The following is a 19,645-nucleotide window of genomic DNA, read 5'->3' as shown; positions in this document are numbered from 1 at the left end:
ACATGATATACTCCTGCAAGTCCTGGCTGACATTCAGCAAGATTCAAGAACAGTGAGAATGAATATATTTTATTAACAAATACTTCATCAAAAATCCCAGAAAAACCTCTAATAGCTTCTGATTGGGTCTGGTGTCCAACCTTGGCTAATCCTAGGGGCCAGGACAATGTGAGCCTCTAAATAACCAAACCTGGGTCACATTACTATCTTTAGAGAAGGGAATCAAGTCAGCCCACCCAAATCAGGTTGACTGAGAGCAGAAGAGAGGTAGTTACCTGTAGGAAATTGGAGAACTCTTACAAAAAGTGAGCGTGGTTGCTGGACTTTTTAATTACATTTTTTAAAATTTTAAGATAATTGTAGACTCGTGGATTTTTACTGTTAAACATTTTTCTTAGATATTTAAAAATTAAAATCTATTCACTCAAAATTACTAAGCTATTTTTCTCAAAGCCTGTTGTTTTATTTTTTTACATGGGATACATGTGCTGAATGTGCAGGTTTGTTACATAGGTATACATGTGCATTGGTGGTTTGTTGCACCTATCAACTCATCATCTAGGCTTTAAGCCCTGCATGCATTTGTCCTAATGCTCTCCCTCCACTTTCCCCACACTCCCTGACAGGCCCTGGTGTGTGATGTTCCCCTCCCTGTGTGCATGTGTTCTTATTGTTCAACTTCCACTTATGAGTGAGGACATGTGGTGTTTGGTTTTCTGTTTCTGTGTTAGTTTGCTGAGGATGATGGTTTCCAGCTTCATCCATGTCCTAGCAAAGGACACAACTCATTTTTTTTGTGACTGTGTAGTATTCCATGGTGTATATGTGTCACATTTTCGTTATCCAGTCTGTCATTGATGAGCATTTGGGTTGGTCCCAAGTCTTTGCTATTGTAAAAAGTTCTGCAATAAACATATGTGTGCATGTGTCTTCAGAGTAGAATGATGTATAGTCCTTTGGGTATATACTCAGTAACGGGATTGCTAGGTCAAATGGTATTTCTGGTTCTAGATCCTTGAGGAATCACCACACTGTCTTCCACAATGGTTGAACTGATTTACACTCCGACCAACAGTGTAAAAGCATTCCTATTTCTCCACATCCTCTTCAGCATCTGTTGTTTCCAGACTTTTTAATGATCACCATTCTAACTGACATGAGATGGTATCTCATTGTGGTTTTAATTTGAATTTCTCTAATGACCAGTGATGATGAGCTTTTTTCCATATGTTTGTTGGCCATATAAATGACTTCTTTTGAGAAGTGTCTGTTCATATCCTTCTCCCACTTTTTGATGGGGTTGTGGTTTTTTTGTAAATTTGTTTAAGTTCCTTGTAGATTCTAGATATTAGACCTTTGTCATGTGGATAGATTGCAAAAATTTTCTCCCATTCTGTAGGTTGCCTGTTCACTCCGATGATAGTTTCTTTTGCTAAACAGAAGTTCTTTAGTTTAATTAAATCCCATTTGTCAATTTTGGCTTTTGTTGCAGTTGATTTTGGCGTTTTAGTCACAAAGTCTTTGCCCATGCCTATGTCCTGAATGGTACTGCCTAGGTTTTCTTCTAGGTTGTTATGGTTTTAGGTCTTACATTTAAGTCTTTAATCCATCTTGAGGTTATTTTTGTTTAAGGTGAAAGAAAGGGGTCCAGTTTCTGTTTTCCGATACTAAAAAACTATGTGATATTAGGCAAATCACTTGTGTTCTCATCTTTAAATGTAATTTTTCTGGTTCTATTTTATAGGATTGTTCACAAGATTAATACAATGACAATATCTTTTTAAAATGGAAATTACTACTAAAATATTGTAGCATTTCTTTACAAGCATATATCTTTTAAACATGTATTTTTACTCACATTTGTATAAAGTTTTCTTTCTATTATATTATCTCTACCTCTTATGTACACAGAGAAACACTTGGGTTTAACATCTAATATGATAATTTAGCCTCTTACACTTTGAAGAAAATTAAGATTTGGATTTTCCATACTCCTTCATTGATTCTTCATTGCTTATTTGTAGATTAATTAAGCAAGCATTATTTATATTGTCAGTGACAGGCAGCATGATATAAGTGATTATAACTGTCAATAATGCAGCTTACTGGGTTTTTTTTTTTTTTTTGAGTGAGTGGCATGAACATTTCTCTTCACTAATTAGAAATTTATTCTATACAACTCTTCCTTAGGGTTGACCAGTCCTGCCTTTCACTAAGAGACTTCTCACAGTGAAAGGGCTGCCTAGGGGGCACTGGAAAGCTTAGTCAGCAGAGGAATGACCTTCTTCCTGAAGGCTGACTGAAGAAGGGAACGTGGCAATGAGCAAGAGGCTTCACAAATGACAACTAGTCATTTGTGCTGGGCGTAGAGTCTTCTTGCCTGCATTCTAAGATGGTGGGGATGACAGGAGGTGGGTCTGCATCATCAGCTCAGCACACGGGCATGGAACCAGGAATGGACTGGGAGGTAAGACTTTTGCTTAATGTCTGAGTTTCCTTAAATCTTTTTAGAATAAAGCAGGACAAAAATTTTAAAATAAACTAGTATATGACCTTGAATACATTAAACAAAACTATTCTACAAATTTTCAAGCTTAGAACACTCTTTCAGCACTGATTTTAAAAAAATAAATTAAGATTAAGGAAGCAGTTTATATTTCTTAAATTAGTTTATTAATTGTTTTTTCCTGAGTAGTAAAGTCTTAAGCAACAAGTAGACAATTTGGTAAGCAAGTAACAGTTATAATCATAAACCAGACTTCTCACCTCCTAAGGACCACCGCCAGCCCTCTAGAGTCTGACATAAGTAAATCACACAATCAAGCAAATTCTTGATCACCCCAGTGATCTAGATAGAAAAGCTCCAATAGAAAGGAAGGTCTATTCTGATTATGATGGGTTGGTGACATGGAGAAGGATTAATAATTCAGACTGTAGACAATTTTGGCTATATATTTAATACACATATACACAAAAATATGTATATTTATATATTGAAAGTGAATAATAATAGCTAATATATATATATCAATATAGAGAGTAATATTTAGATAACATATAGAAACTTAAGTTCTACAATTCTATGTGTCACTGCACAATAGCAAGCTAACTGTTGAAGAAGAAAGTATGGACAGACTCCATTCCATAGATTATAAACCTGAAGGAAATAAATGAGGTACCAAGGCAAGCTTCTCTCCCACGTCTCTTTCATAAGTTGTGGGCATTGCATTTTCATAACACACCTTTACACCATTTTAAATATGAATGTCAATTGCCGGAAAGATTAAAGGCATTTTCCTAAGAGCTTAATTCACAGGGCGTGTCCTAAGTATTAGCAAAAGCGAAGTCCAGTATGGGTAAGAGCAAATAAAATGAGATTGCTGTTTAATAAGCCATATTTGTAATTGAACACAAGACTTTCAAGTGCTAGAACTAAAACTGCTTTCTGAGAGCTATCATATATCAAGTGGTTTCCCTGAGCACTCGCAAATTAAAAGATTTTTAAAAATATAGTGCTATTCCATTTATGTGTTTTACACAGGGTTAGATTGATCACATTAGTAATCAATAACATTTGGAAAGAAATGATGTTTGTTAAGCCAGCCTCAAGTTATGATTTATTTATTTTTATGTAGGGACTTGAGTTGGCTGGGAAAATGACTGCTCAGTTCTCTTTTGCCTGCCAAAAAGCAGACATTTTAGAAACAGTGATGTAAAAGTCAGTAAGAATTATGTGGCTTCAAGTGGCAGAATACCTACCTACAACTGGCTTGAGCATAGAGAGAGATTATTGGCTCATGATACTTCAAAGTCCAGAGGCTGGTATGGCTTCAGACAGGTCCGCACCCAGGGAATCAAATGAAATCATTTGGATCCATCCTGTCTTCCAGCTTCACATTGTACCCAGATGTGAAGAATTTAGAAGCTTTTCTTTCCTCACTCCTTTCCTTTCCTCACTATTGGCTTTAGTCATAGATACGCTCTCCTGTCTTGTGCCACAGTGGCCTGCAGGAGCTCCATGTTTATATCCTTACAGTTCTAGTTCAATTGAAAACAGAGTCTGCCTTTCTTTAAACAGTTTCCAAGCTCTGATATTCCAATCCATTGGCTCTGATTGGGACTCATGTCCGGTCTTGAACCATGTTTGGTGACCAAAGGACTACAGAGTCTTAACCAAGTCTAACTACCTTACGCATTTGTGCCAGAAGCTGAAGGAAGTGTCAGCATCACCTGGGCAATAGGTATTTATCACGAAATAAACTTCCCTATTCCTCAACCCATCACATTATTATGTAGATTTGGTTAAAGTGAGGCTGCAATGATTTCCTCATCCTATGCAGTAGTTTCCTTTACCTGAGGGTTTCTTAAGCAAAATATTCCCAGAGCCAGACTTGAGAGGCATGTACCTTAGAATTCTTGAAGCCATTATTTATGATTCAGTTCTAAGCTGAAGATGGTGAGTATTAATTGGGAAAGGATGCAGGAAGAAAACCCTCTAAATTCTTCACATCTGGGTACAATGTAACATAAAAGGAGGAGCAAAGCTATTAAATTTGGGTAAAAAGGAAAGAATGTTAAGGATAGTCTAAAGATTGTGTCTTACCTATGTATATATGCTTTTAGCCAAATTGCCAGAAATAACAAAAGGAATGATAAATCTCCTGTTTAATCCTGATTACTGCAATTTATTCTGCACCCCTACTATTCCTCAGAAACCAATTTCCCTGGGTTCACTAATGTCCTAAAACTGCCAAATACAAGAACATATTCCTGTCCTTATGTTAGTTGTTATTTCTGTTTTATTTTGTAATCTTGACTCCTAATTCTATGTAATTCTGCTCCCTGATGGCTTTGATGATAACATTCATCTTAATGACTTTTCTCCTATTTCTGTGGTCCTGTTTCTAGTCTCTCATCATCCAAGCGAGAAACTGAGAGTGAGACTAAACTTATCCTTCATACATGTTCCTTCTCCAACACATTCAGTTTGATTTTTAACAACTTACATTAAGACGACTTGCATACTATAAAGCTCACTCATCTAAAGTGTATGATGCAGTAAATTTTAGTATAGTCACAGATTCATGCAACTATCACCACAATCAATTTTAGTACATTTTATCACCCCCAACAAGAAACTCCATATTCATTAGCAGTCACTTTCCATTTCCCCCCAACTTTCCATCCCTGCATCCTCAGCCCTAGGAAACCACTAATCCACTTTCTGTCTTTATCAATTTTCCTATTCTAAATGTTTCATATGAATGGCATTATATGTGATGTGGTCTTTTGTGACTGGCTTCTTTCCCTTAGCATAATAAACTTTGAGGTTCAACCGTAATATAGGATGTATCAGTATTTCATTCATTTTGTCAAATAGTATTTCATTATATAGCTATATCAAATTTTATTTATCCATTCATCAGTTGATGGTCACTTAGGTTGTTTTCACTTTTGGGGGATTATGAATAATCCTACTAGTAGCATTCATGTACAAGTTTTTGTATGAATGTATGTTTTTATTTCTCTTGAGTATATACCTAGGAGTAGAATTGCTGTATTTCTTTTATCAGGGTGCCAATCCCATTTGTGAGGGCTTCACCCTCATGACCTAACCATCTACCAAAGGCCCTGCCTTCTAATACCATCAGCTTTGAGATTAAGATTTCAACATGTGAATTTTGACAAGACACAAATATTCAGTCTCATAGCATATGTATTAGCTCATTTTCACGTTGCCAAAAAGAAATATCTAAGACTGGGTCATCTATTTTTCTTTAAAAAAGAGGTTTAATTGGCTCACAGTTCTACAGGCTGTACAGGAAGCATGGCAGCAATTGCTTCTGGGGAGGCCTTGGGGAGCTTACAATCACGGCAGAAGACAAAGCCAGAGCTAGCATCTTCACAACATGGCCAGAGCATGAGGAAGAGAGATGGGGGAGGTGCCACATACTTTTAAACAACCAGACCTTGTGATAGATCTATCATGAGGACAGCACAAAAGAGATAGTGATAAACCAGTAGAAACTGCCCCCATGATCCAATCACCTCCCACCAGGACCCACCTCCAACATTGGGGATTACAATTTGGCACCAGATTTGGGTGGGAACACAGATCCAAACCATATCAGCATACCTACTCTTCTTTCCATTTTGTGACCTCTGTCGTAGTTTAGGACCTCATTAGTTTTCTTTTTTTTCTTTTCTTTTCTTTTTTTTTTTTTTTTTTTGAGACGGAGTCTCACTATGTCACCCAGGCTGGAGTGCAATGGTGTGATCTCAGCTCACTGCAACCTCCACCTCCCTGGTTCAAGTGATTCTCCTGCCTCAGCCTGCTGAGTAGCTGGTATTATAGGCATGCACCCCCATGCCTGGTTAATTTTTGTATTTTTAGTACAGACGGGTTTCACCATGTTTGCCAGGCTGGTCTTAAACTCCTGACCTCAGATGATCCACCCTCCTCAGCCTCCCAAAGTGCTGGGATTATGGGTGTGAGACACTGTGCCTAGCCTAGGACCTCATTAGTTTTCACTGGGATTAGGGAGTATATATTTATAGACACAGTATGTGTGTGTGTTTTAGTATGTATGTATGTAAGTGTTTGTGGGTGTTTGTGTGTAATCTCATCTATATATACCCATATATATATTGCTCTTTGTGTGGTGGTAAACTTCCCTTTTCAAGGAAGGGATTACTTTCTGAAGAGTTAAAGGTTTAAAATGAAAATAATCTGAAAAGCAATTCCTCACTTTCTCACAAACTATGAGACTGAGTCCTTAGAAATCAGTTTTTTGCTTTGTTCTTTAAGAAGTAAATCATAGGAAGAGGGCTGAGTAATTGAAACGAGGAAAGTGATCTTATTAAATAGGCTTTGAATCCCAATTATACTTAAAATGTATTTCTTTCTGTAGCCAAAAATGTAATAAACATGAATAAATCTTCTTGATCATCATTTATAATATCATCTGTACAGATAATCTAATAACCTCTATGGAATGTCTGCTCTGTTCTAGGCACTCTACATTTTTTTAACTTAATTTCACAACCTTACAAGGTAGTTACAGATGAGTATCACAGAGGCATTAACTGATACTAGAAAGGTTAAGTGAAGTACCCAGGGTCGCAGAGCTAGTTTGGATCTGTGTTCCCGCCCAAATCTGGTGTCATATTTTAACGAGGATTTCACCCAAGGATTCTCTTGCTCTAAACCCACATTCTTTCTTAGGCCAAGTACACATCAAAGCATTATTCTATTATTTAAGTGTCAGAATAATGAAAAAAAAAACAGCATTTCTTAGAGAAGAAAGGTAATGTGGGCTGAGGCTGTCAAGGACGGGATCAGAAAGAGGTGACTTTTAAGCCAGCCCTTAGAAGGAGGTGGAGAGAAGGTAGAGATGTTTTGCCATAAAGAATAGCGTGGCTATCATTGATAGGAGCTGAATTATGAGAACACATGGACACAATGGGGGGATCAACACACACTGGAGCCTGTTGGAGTCAGGTAGGATGAGGGGAAGGAGAGCATCAGGGAAAATAGCTAATGGATGGTGAACTTAATACCTAGGTGATGGGATGATCTGTGCAGCAAACCATCATGACACACATTTACCTATGCAACAAACCTGTACATCTTGCACATGTACCCTGAGATTAAAATTAAAGATGAAGAAAAAAAAAGAATAGTATGGCATAAGGAAATAAATAGTCTCATAGAACATTCAGTCTGGGCCTCATAAGAGAGTGCTTTTTTTTTGCTTCATCTCTTTGGGACAAATGTTCCTGCTTGATTTAATAGAAATGGTATATTCTCTGCAGATACCTTTGAGCCATACTCTGAGATGCAGAGATATTTTATGTTGGAACCAGCTCTGTCAGCATGCTTGAATAGGCAGAATTATTCCTCTAAGCTATCTGAAATGGAGCTGAGTTACCAATAAGCAAATCATAACACACAAGAATGGAAAAGACGAACATTTATTCCATCCAACTAGTGCTTACATTAATCTGATTAATTAAAACATGAATGAAAACTGTTTACTTGTGAGTGTTGTGAAAGAGCAGCATTAAATTAGCCCTTCACCCTAGGAGACACACTGTGATTGTTGGCTCTCATTCTGTTTTTAGCCTCATTGCTTTCTTGTGTTTCCTACTAGTGGAAGCTGGGACAGTGCATAGCCAGTGAAGGCTTTCTCTTATTTCACTGGTGACCAGACTCAAACAAAAGCAAAGTTTTTTTTTGTTGTTGTTTTTTTTTTTTTTTTTTTTTTTTTGAGACGGAGTCTCTCTCTGTCGCCCAGGCTGGAGTGCAGTGGCGTAATCTCGGCTCACTGCAAGCTCTGCCTCCCGGGCTCACGCCATTCTCCTGCCTCAGCCTCTCCGAGTAGCTGGGACTACAGGCGCCCACCACCACGCCCGGCTAATTTTTTGTATTTTTAGTAGAGACGGGGTTTCACCGTGGTCTCGATCTCCTGACCTCGTGATCCGCCCGCCTCGGCCTCCCAAAGTGCTGGGATTACAAGCGTGAGCCACTGCGCCCGGCCGAAAAGCAAAGCTTTTATATTGAAATTCTTCAAGAAACTTGCCATCAGATGAGTACATATGCATGACCACAAGGCCACTACCCAAATGGAGGCAACAAAATGAGGGTCATCTTTTGCCTTTTTGAAGATTTTTCCAGAGTTCCCAGTTGGGTTTAATCTAATTAAGTTTCCTCTAAATATTTTTATAAACAACAAGTTTATTTCCAGTTTTCTATTGTTTGCATTAACTAGGGGGTTTAATAATTTCTCATATTTATCAGTGGAGATAAATTATTTTTATTGAATATATTCTAGCAAAAGATGCTTTGAAGTTTTTTTTTTTTTTTGGAAATACTTAAGAACCTAAACAATGTGACCAAAAATTGCTCATAAAATAGCCTGTTGCTCAGGGTCTTATGTTGGCTTGGTTTCTGGCTTTGACCTTGCAATGTCTGTCTATAGTGACCACATTAAATGTTACTTGGACTTAATAAGATCTTCTGCCTTCAAAGATGAAGCAAAAAGTGTTGATAGTTTTTAAAATAAAGAAATGAAAGTAATAGGGTGTGAGAAGTGTCTTAAAATTGAAATAAACTCAAAATAAAATTGAATTTATAAGAAACTGGTTATGACATGGAGTGCCATAAAACTGAAAATATTTGACTGTAGAGATTTCTTGGTAAAGAAGAGCAATATTTGGAGTCATAATTTTAAATATAACGTCAAGTTCTGTTTAAATAAACATAAAGTTTATTTAAAATTTAGACAAGATAGAAGGCTAGAGAAAGAAAGGGAAGCTTTATTTAGTAAGTCAAAATATATGGTATAGCATTTATCAAATTCATAAGATATTTGACCAAGTGATAAATATAAAGCTTATATTCTGAAAGCATAGACAAAAAATGCAACCAGCTTTGTGGTGGAAAGTTGTTTAATTATATTGATAATATCCTTTTAAAATTTGTCCACCTGAAGCCTCTCTTGATCACCTGCTTGCCTCCAACCTTGGAAATTTTGTTAGCTCTGCCCCTAATACTTGGCTGTCTCTATTACATCTGTAATACTTGGCTGTATTATGAAGTATATCCCACTCAGTGGTAATCTTGGTTTTGTTTCCTTCTCATCTATTAGAAGGTGAGCAACTTGAAGCAGAGGCTTCGCCTTGTCTTTGTGTCTCTGGCACCTTACCAAAGGCCTGCTAATAAATAATTATCATATTGAATGGGTCTACACAATGTTCTCAGTATGCTCAGACATCTGTGATCACCTTTACTTACAGAGACAGGGCAGGTTTGAAATATTTGCCCCTATCTTTTTAAGCTAATACCTGGAGGTGCAAACTAGGTGGAGCAGAGCCCAGGAGCTATTTCTAGGAAGAAAGCATTTCTCTGATCCTTTGCTTCTGCCCACAGTGTTAATAACATTTTGTTCTGCACCCACACTCTCAATTTCATTCCAGCTGGGACTCTTCTGATTAGCATCCTGCTCTTTGCCTTCCCAGAGACAGAATAAAAGGAGAAGGAGCCACAATAACAGAATTAGACAAATTGTGACGGTGTCTTATGTCAATGTCAAAGGGAGAAAATATAAACAAGTTCAAAACTTGTCTCGGGATAGTTTTTTTTTTTTTTTTTTTGAGGTGGAGTTTCGCTCTTGTTGCCCAGGCTGGAGTGCAGTGGCATGATCTCGGCTCACTGCAACCTCCGCCTCCCGGGTTCAAGCGATTCTTCTGTTTCAGCCTCCCGAGTAGCTGGGATTACAGGCATCCGCCACCATGCCCGGCTAATTTTTGCATTTTCAGTAGAGGCTGGGTTTCACCATGTTGGTTAAGCTGGTCTCGAACTCCTTACCTCAGGTGATCCTCCTGCCTCAGCCTCCAAAATGCTGGGATTATAGGCATGAGCCACCGTGCCTGGCCTCAGGAGAGTTATTAAGCACGTCCTGCTGATAACTTCAAAATAATTTTGTATTAGTTTGTGATTTCAGAAACACCTTCACAAACCTTATTTTTAAAATTTGATTGATCCTTATAGCAACATTGTCAGTTTTGGTGAGGGAGGGAGCTATAATGCTGTATCCACACAAAGGAATCTGCTTTAGTTGATTGGTGAAGTCTTCACAGGACCTGGAATTTACAAGATTGGTAGCTTGATATACAGATGATATTTGGAAAGGGAAAAATGTTACCAATGGAGGTAACAATATGAGAATGAAACAGAGGCATAAAAATGTATGTTATAATTCAGAATACTCAGTAGTACAGAAACTAAGGGTACATGGTGAAGAGGGGATGGAACCTACAAAGGTAAAGCAGCCAGGAATCACATCAGAAAGGATCTTGCTTGCCATGCTAAGGGGCTTGCACTTCATCCTTGGACAGTAGTGAGTCCCTGAATGCTGTTTAATAGAAGACAGCTACGACTAGTTCTGTGCTTCATAAAAATTATTCAGAAGCATTGTTGCTCATGATTAGAACAGAAGCACGCCCTTTTTTTCTGCTTCAAAATATATTCTATTCACACTTGAAATTCAATTGCATGATCCTACCCAAAGTAAAGGGCAATTACCACCCTGCTCACTGTAAATCTCACTCTTCTCCGAAGAAAGAGTCTCCAGATGAAAGTGAGGGGGACTTCTGCTATTACAGGGATGATCCCAGATACATTTAAATTTTATTAAAAATCATTTGCTACTATTAGCCCATTATCATTATTAGTAAATTAAATATGATATTCTTTATGTTTAAAACATTGCATCTGATATGAAAGAAATGTTAGTGGATGAAGGAAGGCAGAAGAAGAGCAATAAGAGCACTAGGTGGAGAACCAGGAGAGAGACCTGACTTATTGGGGCATGGCAGAGAACCTGAGCTTTGTTGCTGTAACCACAACTGCTACTGAATTTATCCCAACAGCAAAACTCCCACTCTTATATTTTAAGCCTTCTCTGCTGGTACCCTGTTCTAAACTTACAAGGCTGGATGACTCCTAACAAGTGTTAAAAATACTTGACTGTAGCCTAGGGATGTATATTTTTTTAATGTGTGGGTAAAGAGTTTTCCTTCTTCAACAAGTTCAATTGAAGAAAGCATTTTATGCCTATTTCAAAACACATGCACAAATTTAGGAGCGGTGAGATGAATTCTTTTGCAGCTATTTTGATTTGTGTTGTTTCCCCCTTGGAATTTGTGGATAGAAACTGTTATATTAGGCTCCACATAATTAGTTATATTTCAACTTGAACTTTAAAAGTAGGGCTGGAGACCTGAGGTAGTGATTACCCCGAGGATCCTTTTATCCTTTTAAGGGCAGATGAGGTAGATGAGTCCCTACTTTTATAACTAGAAGAATTTGATAGGCTAATGTTTCTGATGATATGTTCTGTTAAAAAAACTAACCCCGAGATACTCTTTAAAAAGAGTTCTGTTGTCCAATATTTATTCTAAATTCTTCTTATAAAAAGCTCTCTATTAAAGAATCATAATACACATTAGTGATCTAAATATCTTAAGAAATCCTTCAGTAACAAAATTAATCCATTTAACATTTTATTGCTTGCCCTCTACTTCCTCTCTTCTTATCATGGGTCAGAATGTGGACATGAATGTCAGCCAATCTCAAATATGAGGCTGAGGAAAATGCCCTAAGAGGGAACACAATAGTAAAATGGGTCCCTGTCCACCTCGCGAAGCAAAGCCTGCCTTTCAACCTAGACTTTTATGGGGAGATCATTTTTTGTCCTGCTTTAGTGAGGGTTTTTAAGTTTCATTTGTTGAAACTGCCACCTGCCTCGGCCTCCCAAAGTGCTGGGATTATAGGCGTGAGCCACCGTGCCCGGCCCCTACATTATAGTTTTCTTAAGTCTCTATTTTAGTCAGGGTTCTCCAGAGAAACAGAACCAATAAGATAGATAGATAGATGATGATGATAGATAGATAGGTAGATAGATGATAGATAGATAGATAGATAGATAGATAGATAGATAGATAGATAGATAGATGATAGATAGATAGATAGATAGATAGATAGATAGATAGATAGATAGATAGACAGACTATATGGGATTTGTTAGGGAAATTGGCTTAAGGAGTTATGGAGGTTAAGAAGACCCAGGATGGACCATCTGCAAGCTGGAGAACCAGGGAAGCTGGTAGCGTGGATCAACCCAAATCTGAAGGCCTCAGAATCTGGGAAGCCAGTGGTGTAATTCTCAGTCTGAAGTCAAAGTCCTGAGAACTCAAGGGGCCACTGGTGCAAGTCTAGGAGTCCAAAGGCCATAGAACCTGGAGTTCTGATACACAAGGACAGGAGAAGAGGGATGACCTAGTTCCAGAAGACCGAGAAAGAGAAAGTGATTATGCCTTTCCTCTGCCTTTTTGTTCTCTCTGAGTCTCAGCCAACTGAATGGTGCTCACCAACACTGGGTGAGGGTGGATCTTGCTTCCTTATTCAGTCCAGCAAGTCCAATGCTAATCTCCTCCACAAGTGGCCTCACAGACACACAAAGAATTAATACTTTGCCGGCTATCTGAGTACTCCTTAATCCAGTCAAGTGGACAGGTAAAATCAACCATCACTGTCACCTACCTTTTCTGAGGATCAATCTCCTGATTTATAAAATAAGAGAGAAGTTTACATATTCACTCTGGTCATGGTATCTTGTTGTTTAAGAGCCGAAGTGGATGTAAGAGCCAGCTGTCCCTACATCAGACTCTGTATCAGAAACTATTTGACAACACCTCTGACAGGTGTTCAAATTCTAGTAGAATTCAGAGAAATATCTGTCTGCCAAGGCAGCTCTATTTATTGCCATCAGTTATCATTAAGTCCTTTCTAGTACTGAGAAAAAATGTAATGGTAAAATCAGCTAGAACTTGGAGATTTGAGTCCTCCTTCTTCACCTGGTCACATGTGAGTCAACTGGCAGTCCTCATTATTCACCTTTCCACTAAATTTTACCATCTATCTTCATAATTTTTCAGATATTATACTGTATTGTTCAGCAATCTCATCTGCAAGCGTTTGTTTCTCTTTCCATCCACTCTTCCAAAAACTCTGTCACATCATCTTGGGGAACATTGAAAGTCACTGCTGGATATTTGATATCTGGTGACAGCTTTATCTTTCTTCTGTATGGGTGCAACTTGGATTTCAACAATGATATCTTTTATTCTTGACTCACCATTCCATCTACTCCACTTGTACATGATAATGTGGCTTCAATCTCTGCTATAAACATGGTTTAGGATGCTACTTCTGCATATTTTGCCCCGTCTTGCTCCATAGCCACATATGAAAACTTGTAGCTTGGCCCCTAGACTCCTTTTATCCAAAAAGGAGATGGGTTAGATTTCCAAATACGCAGGCGTTTCCCCACAGGTCTTCTGCATACAGAAAAGATAAAGATAAAAATGGAAACTTAAAACAACCTCTGGCAATTCAATGGGACTCTCTTGTGTACATGATCACAAGCATCTGAAAAATGCTAGATGAGGTATTAGATCTGGGAGATACTGGTTTTATCAAGCATATCTTGTCGTTTCTAACGTTTTCTAGTTACTGACAATGAGTCACTGCTAATTTTTCCATCCTTTTTGTCACAATTACTGACCTCAAGAAGGCAAAGAGTTTCATGTGTTCTTTGAATGGATTTGAAGCCTTGTGCATCCAAAGATTCTGTTGACTTCCACCCTGCAAACTGACTTTGGTGTACCGATGACTCCAGCAGGCTGGGAGTATATTACTTCCCCAGGAAAACTCTGTCCCATTTCTGTTTATGCATGTAGCTGTCCTTGCTGAGGTAGTAGGATCAACTAACCAACAAAATCTTCTCTGAGGCCTGAGCACTTTCCTTTGGGGCCACCTTCTTGAGTTCAGCCTGCATCACTCACTAACCTTGGTTGGTCACAGGAACAGTTATGACAGTACATATGCACAGATGATGAAGGCATGACTAGCTTAAGGGCCTTCTATGTCCCTTCCTTTACCACTAACCTTAGGATAGAGTTTATTTCTGATAGTTCCATTCTGGCGGTGGTATTCTACACCTTTGCTGAACACATTTAAGCTACTACTCTGATTTCAATTCTCCTCTCTACTTCAGCATCTCAGTGATGAACTACATTCTTAAAACAATGTTAGTCCACCCAGAGGACTCTGTATTGCTAGTCAATTTTTAGAACAAGGAAACACTCACTGGAGTCAAACCCAAGGGAAGAACAATTAGGCTATATATATATATGGGTATGTGTGTATATATATTGTGTATCTATATATATGTATTTAATAGATTTATGTTTATTTTTACATACATGTTAAGTACAAATTTGGAAGCATAAGATGACTTCTCTGCAATTATTTTGATATGTGTTGCTTCCCCTTTGGAATCTGTGGATAGAAACTATTATATTAGGTTCCACATCACTAGTTATATTTCAACTAAAATTTTATAAGTGGGGCTGGGTATATGTGCATCTCTACTTGATATAGCTGCATCATCCAATGATGGGTATATATGCATCATCCAGTGATGCTGGGTGCTGGAAGATTGCCATTTAGTACCCAGGTGGCAATTAATTTTGTGGTATTATATTTCTGGGTGTTCCCTCCATTCCTGACATTCATCATCTATGATTCAATTATTTGCCTGGCTCAAGAAAGCACCTTTATTTCCCAGTGAACCACGATGTGATAGAGGTGACTTTAAGTAACTGGTTTATTGTGATCAACACGGGTCAAAGGAATAGGTGTGCAGTGCCACTCCAGAAACTTACCAGACAGTACTTATGTGTTCTACAAAGTGAACCTGGAGGCACAGTTTCTCCAGAATTCATCTTCCTCTGCCCACTCCACCAACAGAACAGTTGGCATCCTTTAGACCAGGGGTCCCAACCCCCAGGCTGCAGACTAATATGGTCCATGGCTTAGGCTCCATCATTCTAGGGTTTGATTTTTAGTTTACTTTTCTTGTTTGCCATACTGGAATTTGCGAATATAGCTGTGGTCCCTGTACCTTATTATGGTGTAACAAATGCAGTAAGGATTGGGGCTTCTTCTGATAATTAAGACTTCCATCTGCCCTTCCTAGGTTCAACTTTAATACTTCCTACAGATGGGCAACAGGGCTATCTGCTCAGTGCAACCCCCAGAATTCCAATTGTCTGTGCTGTCTCCACTCCATACCATAACTAAGCCTAGGGAGCTCCTCCTGAAGTTCTTCATTGGGCTAAATTAAGAACAGGATCATCGTTCTCTATCTGGGTGTTTTCTACCCCACTGAGAGAGGTGAAATTGTCAGAACAAAAATTTAGGAATTTACCAAATGCAGTTTTTTTTGGCTGATAATTACTATGATTAACAATAATGACAATGATAAGCTTAGAAAAATTAAACACTAAACAATGGCTACCGTAAGAACACTGAAATGACTTTATAGTTTACTATCAGTCTTTCATCTTTCAGGGATATTTTTGTGGACATCTGGTGATCACATTTTAGTATTGGGTTCAGAGAGTATCAATTTACCTGTTTCTTCATCATGCTATATTGAGTTATTTTCTCCACCATAAAGGTAGACCTACTGATGAGAATTGTCAGGACAACCTTTGTGTATTTCTGTTACCCTCAGCAAGGTGCTACCAGCCAGCGTTAGTGTATTTCTGGTGTTGGTAACAGGATCATGTGAGCCTTGTAGATGAGAACTCCTTGTTGCCCAGGGGATCATGGAATGCTGCTGTCTTTCAGACAGCCATCTTCGGGGAAGAGAAGGGTCTCTGGCAGAGCTCTATGGATCCTGCACATCTCTTTCACCTCTCTGTCTTGTTCTTTCACTCATTAATTTCTTGACAATGTATTTTCCTGAATAACTCTAGTTCCTTCTGTTTATCTTCTTCTGTCAATCCTTGCATCCATTGCAAATCCATCACCCGCTCTGAAATACCACACCGAATGGAGGTACTCCTAAAGACCTTCCTTCTTTTCCACTCTTGTTTTACCCTTGGCTTACACAACTGGTGAACAACTGGAGCTGACGACAAAAAGCACATAAATTCCAAAGGTCAGTGGAATCACTTCCTCGTAGTTTACATCTGCTGTGTCTTAAGTAGAGCTCAAATAGAACATAAGCATTGAGAACAGAGGTCTGAGTTAGAGGTCAAGACATAGTTTACTTGCTGAGGGACTTTGGCTTTATTTTTCTCATCTCTAAGAGGGAAAAGATAAAAATCTACTTCACAGACCTGTTGCTAGGAATAATGAGATAGTTTATGTACAGTACTTAGCACATTGCTTGGCACATAAAAAGTGCTCAATAAATGTTATGTATTTATAACATTATTTGTAACACCTCCTCTTTCAAGGAATTATGGGAATTATTCTGTTTGTCAGACTTTGTTTATGGAAATTATGTCCTTTTGATGGCCCAATTTTTCTTTTCCTTTGTTTCTTCATCTTTTGATAACATACTATTAAATGTCAACAATTCATACTAATTGGAACTAGCATAATAAGCTGTCCCCCTCATCAGTATTAGCAGTCTTTGAGCATGGCATAAAAATATGCCCATTTTGGCTTACAGGTCCTTGATTCTCTAATGATAATAGTGCAAGAAAAACATTAGATATGGAGTTCAACTTTTTAAAACTGTCTCGATGTTGGTGACCAATAATTTAAAAGAGGTTAGCATATTTTAAGGTGACTAAAACAGTACAAATGAAATTACCATTTAAAAATGTCTGTTCATTTGCTTTTCTCCAATGCAGATAGTTTAAATAAGAAGAAGTGATGCAAGAAAAATGTAAACAAATATTAGGTATAAACTAGGAACTTAGTCTTCTTTTATTTTCTGAATCAGGTGGATAATATTTAAAAGTCTGGGTGAATGATAAATGGTAGAAAAAAATTAAATAACAGTCAATATGCACAACTTAATGGAGGTAAAATAAGGCTTACTTACTTTTATCTCTATAAATTAAAATAATTTTGAAAATCAAGCTGCCAAAATAAAAGTGTGGATTTTATCATTAAAGCAATGCCCGAGAGACATGTTATTGAGAAATTATGTGGCATTGGTTTGTTGTTACTAGCCAAATGAATGCCTAACTCAAATTGATGTCATAAAGAATTAGTGTGTGTATGTACTTGTGTGTCTGTGTGTGTATATGTGTATATATATATTTATATACACATGCACACATATCTACCATGTGACATGTTGCTATTTTTACAACTTATTTTAAAGCAGCTAACATTTTCTAGATGAGATTAAACATTTTCCATAAAAATAAAATTACAATAGTTACCTCAAAGTTTGTTTATCCTGGAAAAAAAGGTGCTAACATGATATAAGAGTTGTTCAATAATGTTTTACCAAAATTTTGTCAGAACTCCATTAAAAACAATTCAAGACCATAGTGGCCTAATTTCAACACTGGCATCATTAACCTAACATATTTATGGAATATTCACTCTATGTTCTGTTTTCTGCTTAAGTATATGAATTAAACATAGTTTAAATAGTTTACTCAAAGAACATGCTGTTTGCTTCATTGATTTCACAGTCTATGACATGCATATTAATAAGAACATAGGAATCCACACACAGAAATAATAGCATTCCTATTGTGCATTAATAAAAATGTATGAATTTTCTATGATTATTTGGGTGGGTCTTATATTTCAGATACTGTTCTGTGAGCCACGTTTACGGAAGTGATCAAAACAGGCAAACATCTCTGCCTTCAAGGAATTTACATTTTTCTTGGAGGAGGCAGACAATAGACACAATATATAGTATGTCAGCTAAGTACTAAAGGGAAAAACCAGAGGAGGGGATAGTGTGTGGTATTGAGGGTCAAGGCCAGCCTCAGTAAGAAGGCAGCTGTGAGCTGTGACAAGAATGAGGGAAGTGAGCCATATGGAGCCCATGTAAGAGATTTCCAGGCAAAGAGATAAAAAGGTGGACACCTCCTCAGGAATGGACATACCTGCCGTGTTTGAGTAATGAGAAAGAAGATAAAATGGCTAAAGAAGAGTGAGTGAGGGCAAGAATAACATCAGAGAAGTAAAGGAGTCCAGATTGTGAGCATTGTGAACACTGGGGAAGGCATAGACTTTATTCACAAGGAGATGGGTAGCAACTAAAAAGTTTTGAGAAGAAGAGTATGTGATATGACTTAGGGTTGAAAAGGATTGCTTCAGTTTCTGTGTCATATAACCCTATGGTCTTGAAACTGGGATATTGTATGCCCTAGGGAGGGGCATAAGGTGGCATGCCTAGAGGTACACAAAATCCCAGGATCAGTTAGGCACATCTTCCTTAAGGATAAAATTTACCCTCAAGTCTACGGGGAAAATGATTACTGTGTTAAGAAAAACATTTAAATTTTATATAAATTATTGTAAAATTCCCATGATTTTAAAAATAAAGTATCAATAATATTTCATATTTGTGGCATCTTAGGCTTTAATCTTATGGGTTTAAGCTTCTTGGCTATCAGGAGTAATTTGTTGAAATTGCAAATTAATTTGGTAAAATCATCATAATTATGTGCCCTGAGAGTTTATGTATCTTATGATAGTGCAGGAAACTTGTGAGATGAAATAGTTGAGTGTATACATTAAAATAATTGATCTACCAAGTCACTTTAATTATTTATTTGTTCAGTGTTAAAAATATATTTTCAAAACCATACATCTTAATAATGTTGTAGAAATGGAAGTAAGGGAAAATTTAAGAAACTGGGTTTGTTCTTCTGACTTGCTTATTAATACTGGATAAGTTAATGAAGAGTGGGCTTTGGTTTCCTCGTCTATTTAATAGTGTGGGAACAACCTTATGCTAAAGCAATCTATTCAATATAACTTTAGCACATAGAAAATAAAATATTATGAATCCAAAGAAAGCGTAGCTTGCGATCATGTATTTTATTAAATGTATTTATCAGCATTTTGGCTTCTGATGGACATGTGTATATACATATTTCGTGGATAAAAAAATTACTTAACTATTTTTATATTAGATACTATCAATTATTCTGGCTTATCTGGGGACTTTTAATGGTAAATTTTATATCAAATCTGACAAAGAGTATTTCAGACCCGTTTAAGACCTAGAACTCATCATGAGTT

At 37.4% G+C, this 19,645-nt stretch overlaps 1 protein-coding gene across 1 annotated transcript in view; it reads left to right on the top strand.

Annotated features, from left to right (window-relative positions):
- SCN2A (sodium voltage-gated channel alpha subunit 2) overlaps positions 1–19,645 on the top strand; it is a 258,782-nt gene that overhangs the window by 85,882 nt on the left and 153,255 nt on the right. The window lies entirely within an intron of this gene.

This window comes from Symphalangus syndactylus, chromosome 9 (genome assembly GCF_028878055.3).
Source record: "Symphalangus syndactylus isolate Jambi chromosome 9, NHGRI_mSymSyn1-v2.1_pri, whole genome shotgun sequence".
Classification (NCBI taxonomy): domain Eukaryota; kingdom Metazoa; phylum Chordata; class Mammalia; order Primates; family Hylobatidae; genus Symphalangus; species Symphalangus syndactylus.
The sequence above is the reverse complement of the archived record's forward strand: the minus strand, read 5'-3'. Positions and strand labels throughout refer to the sequence as shown.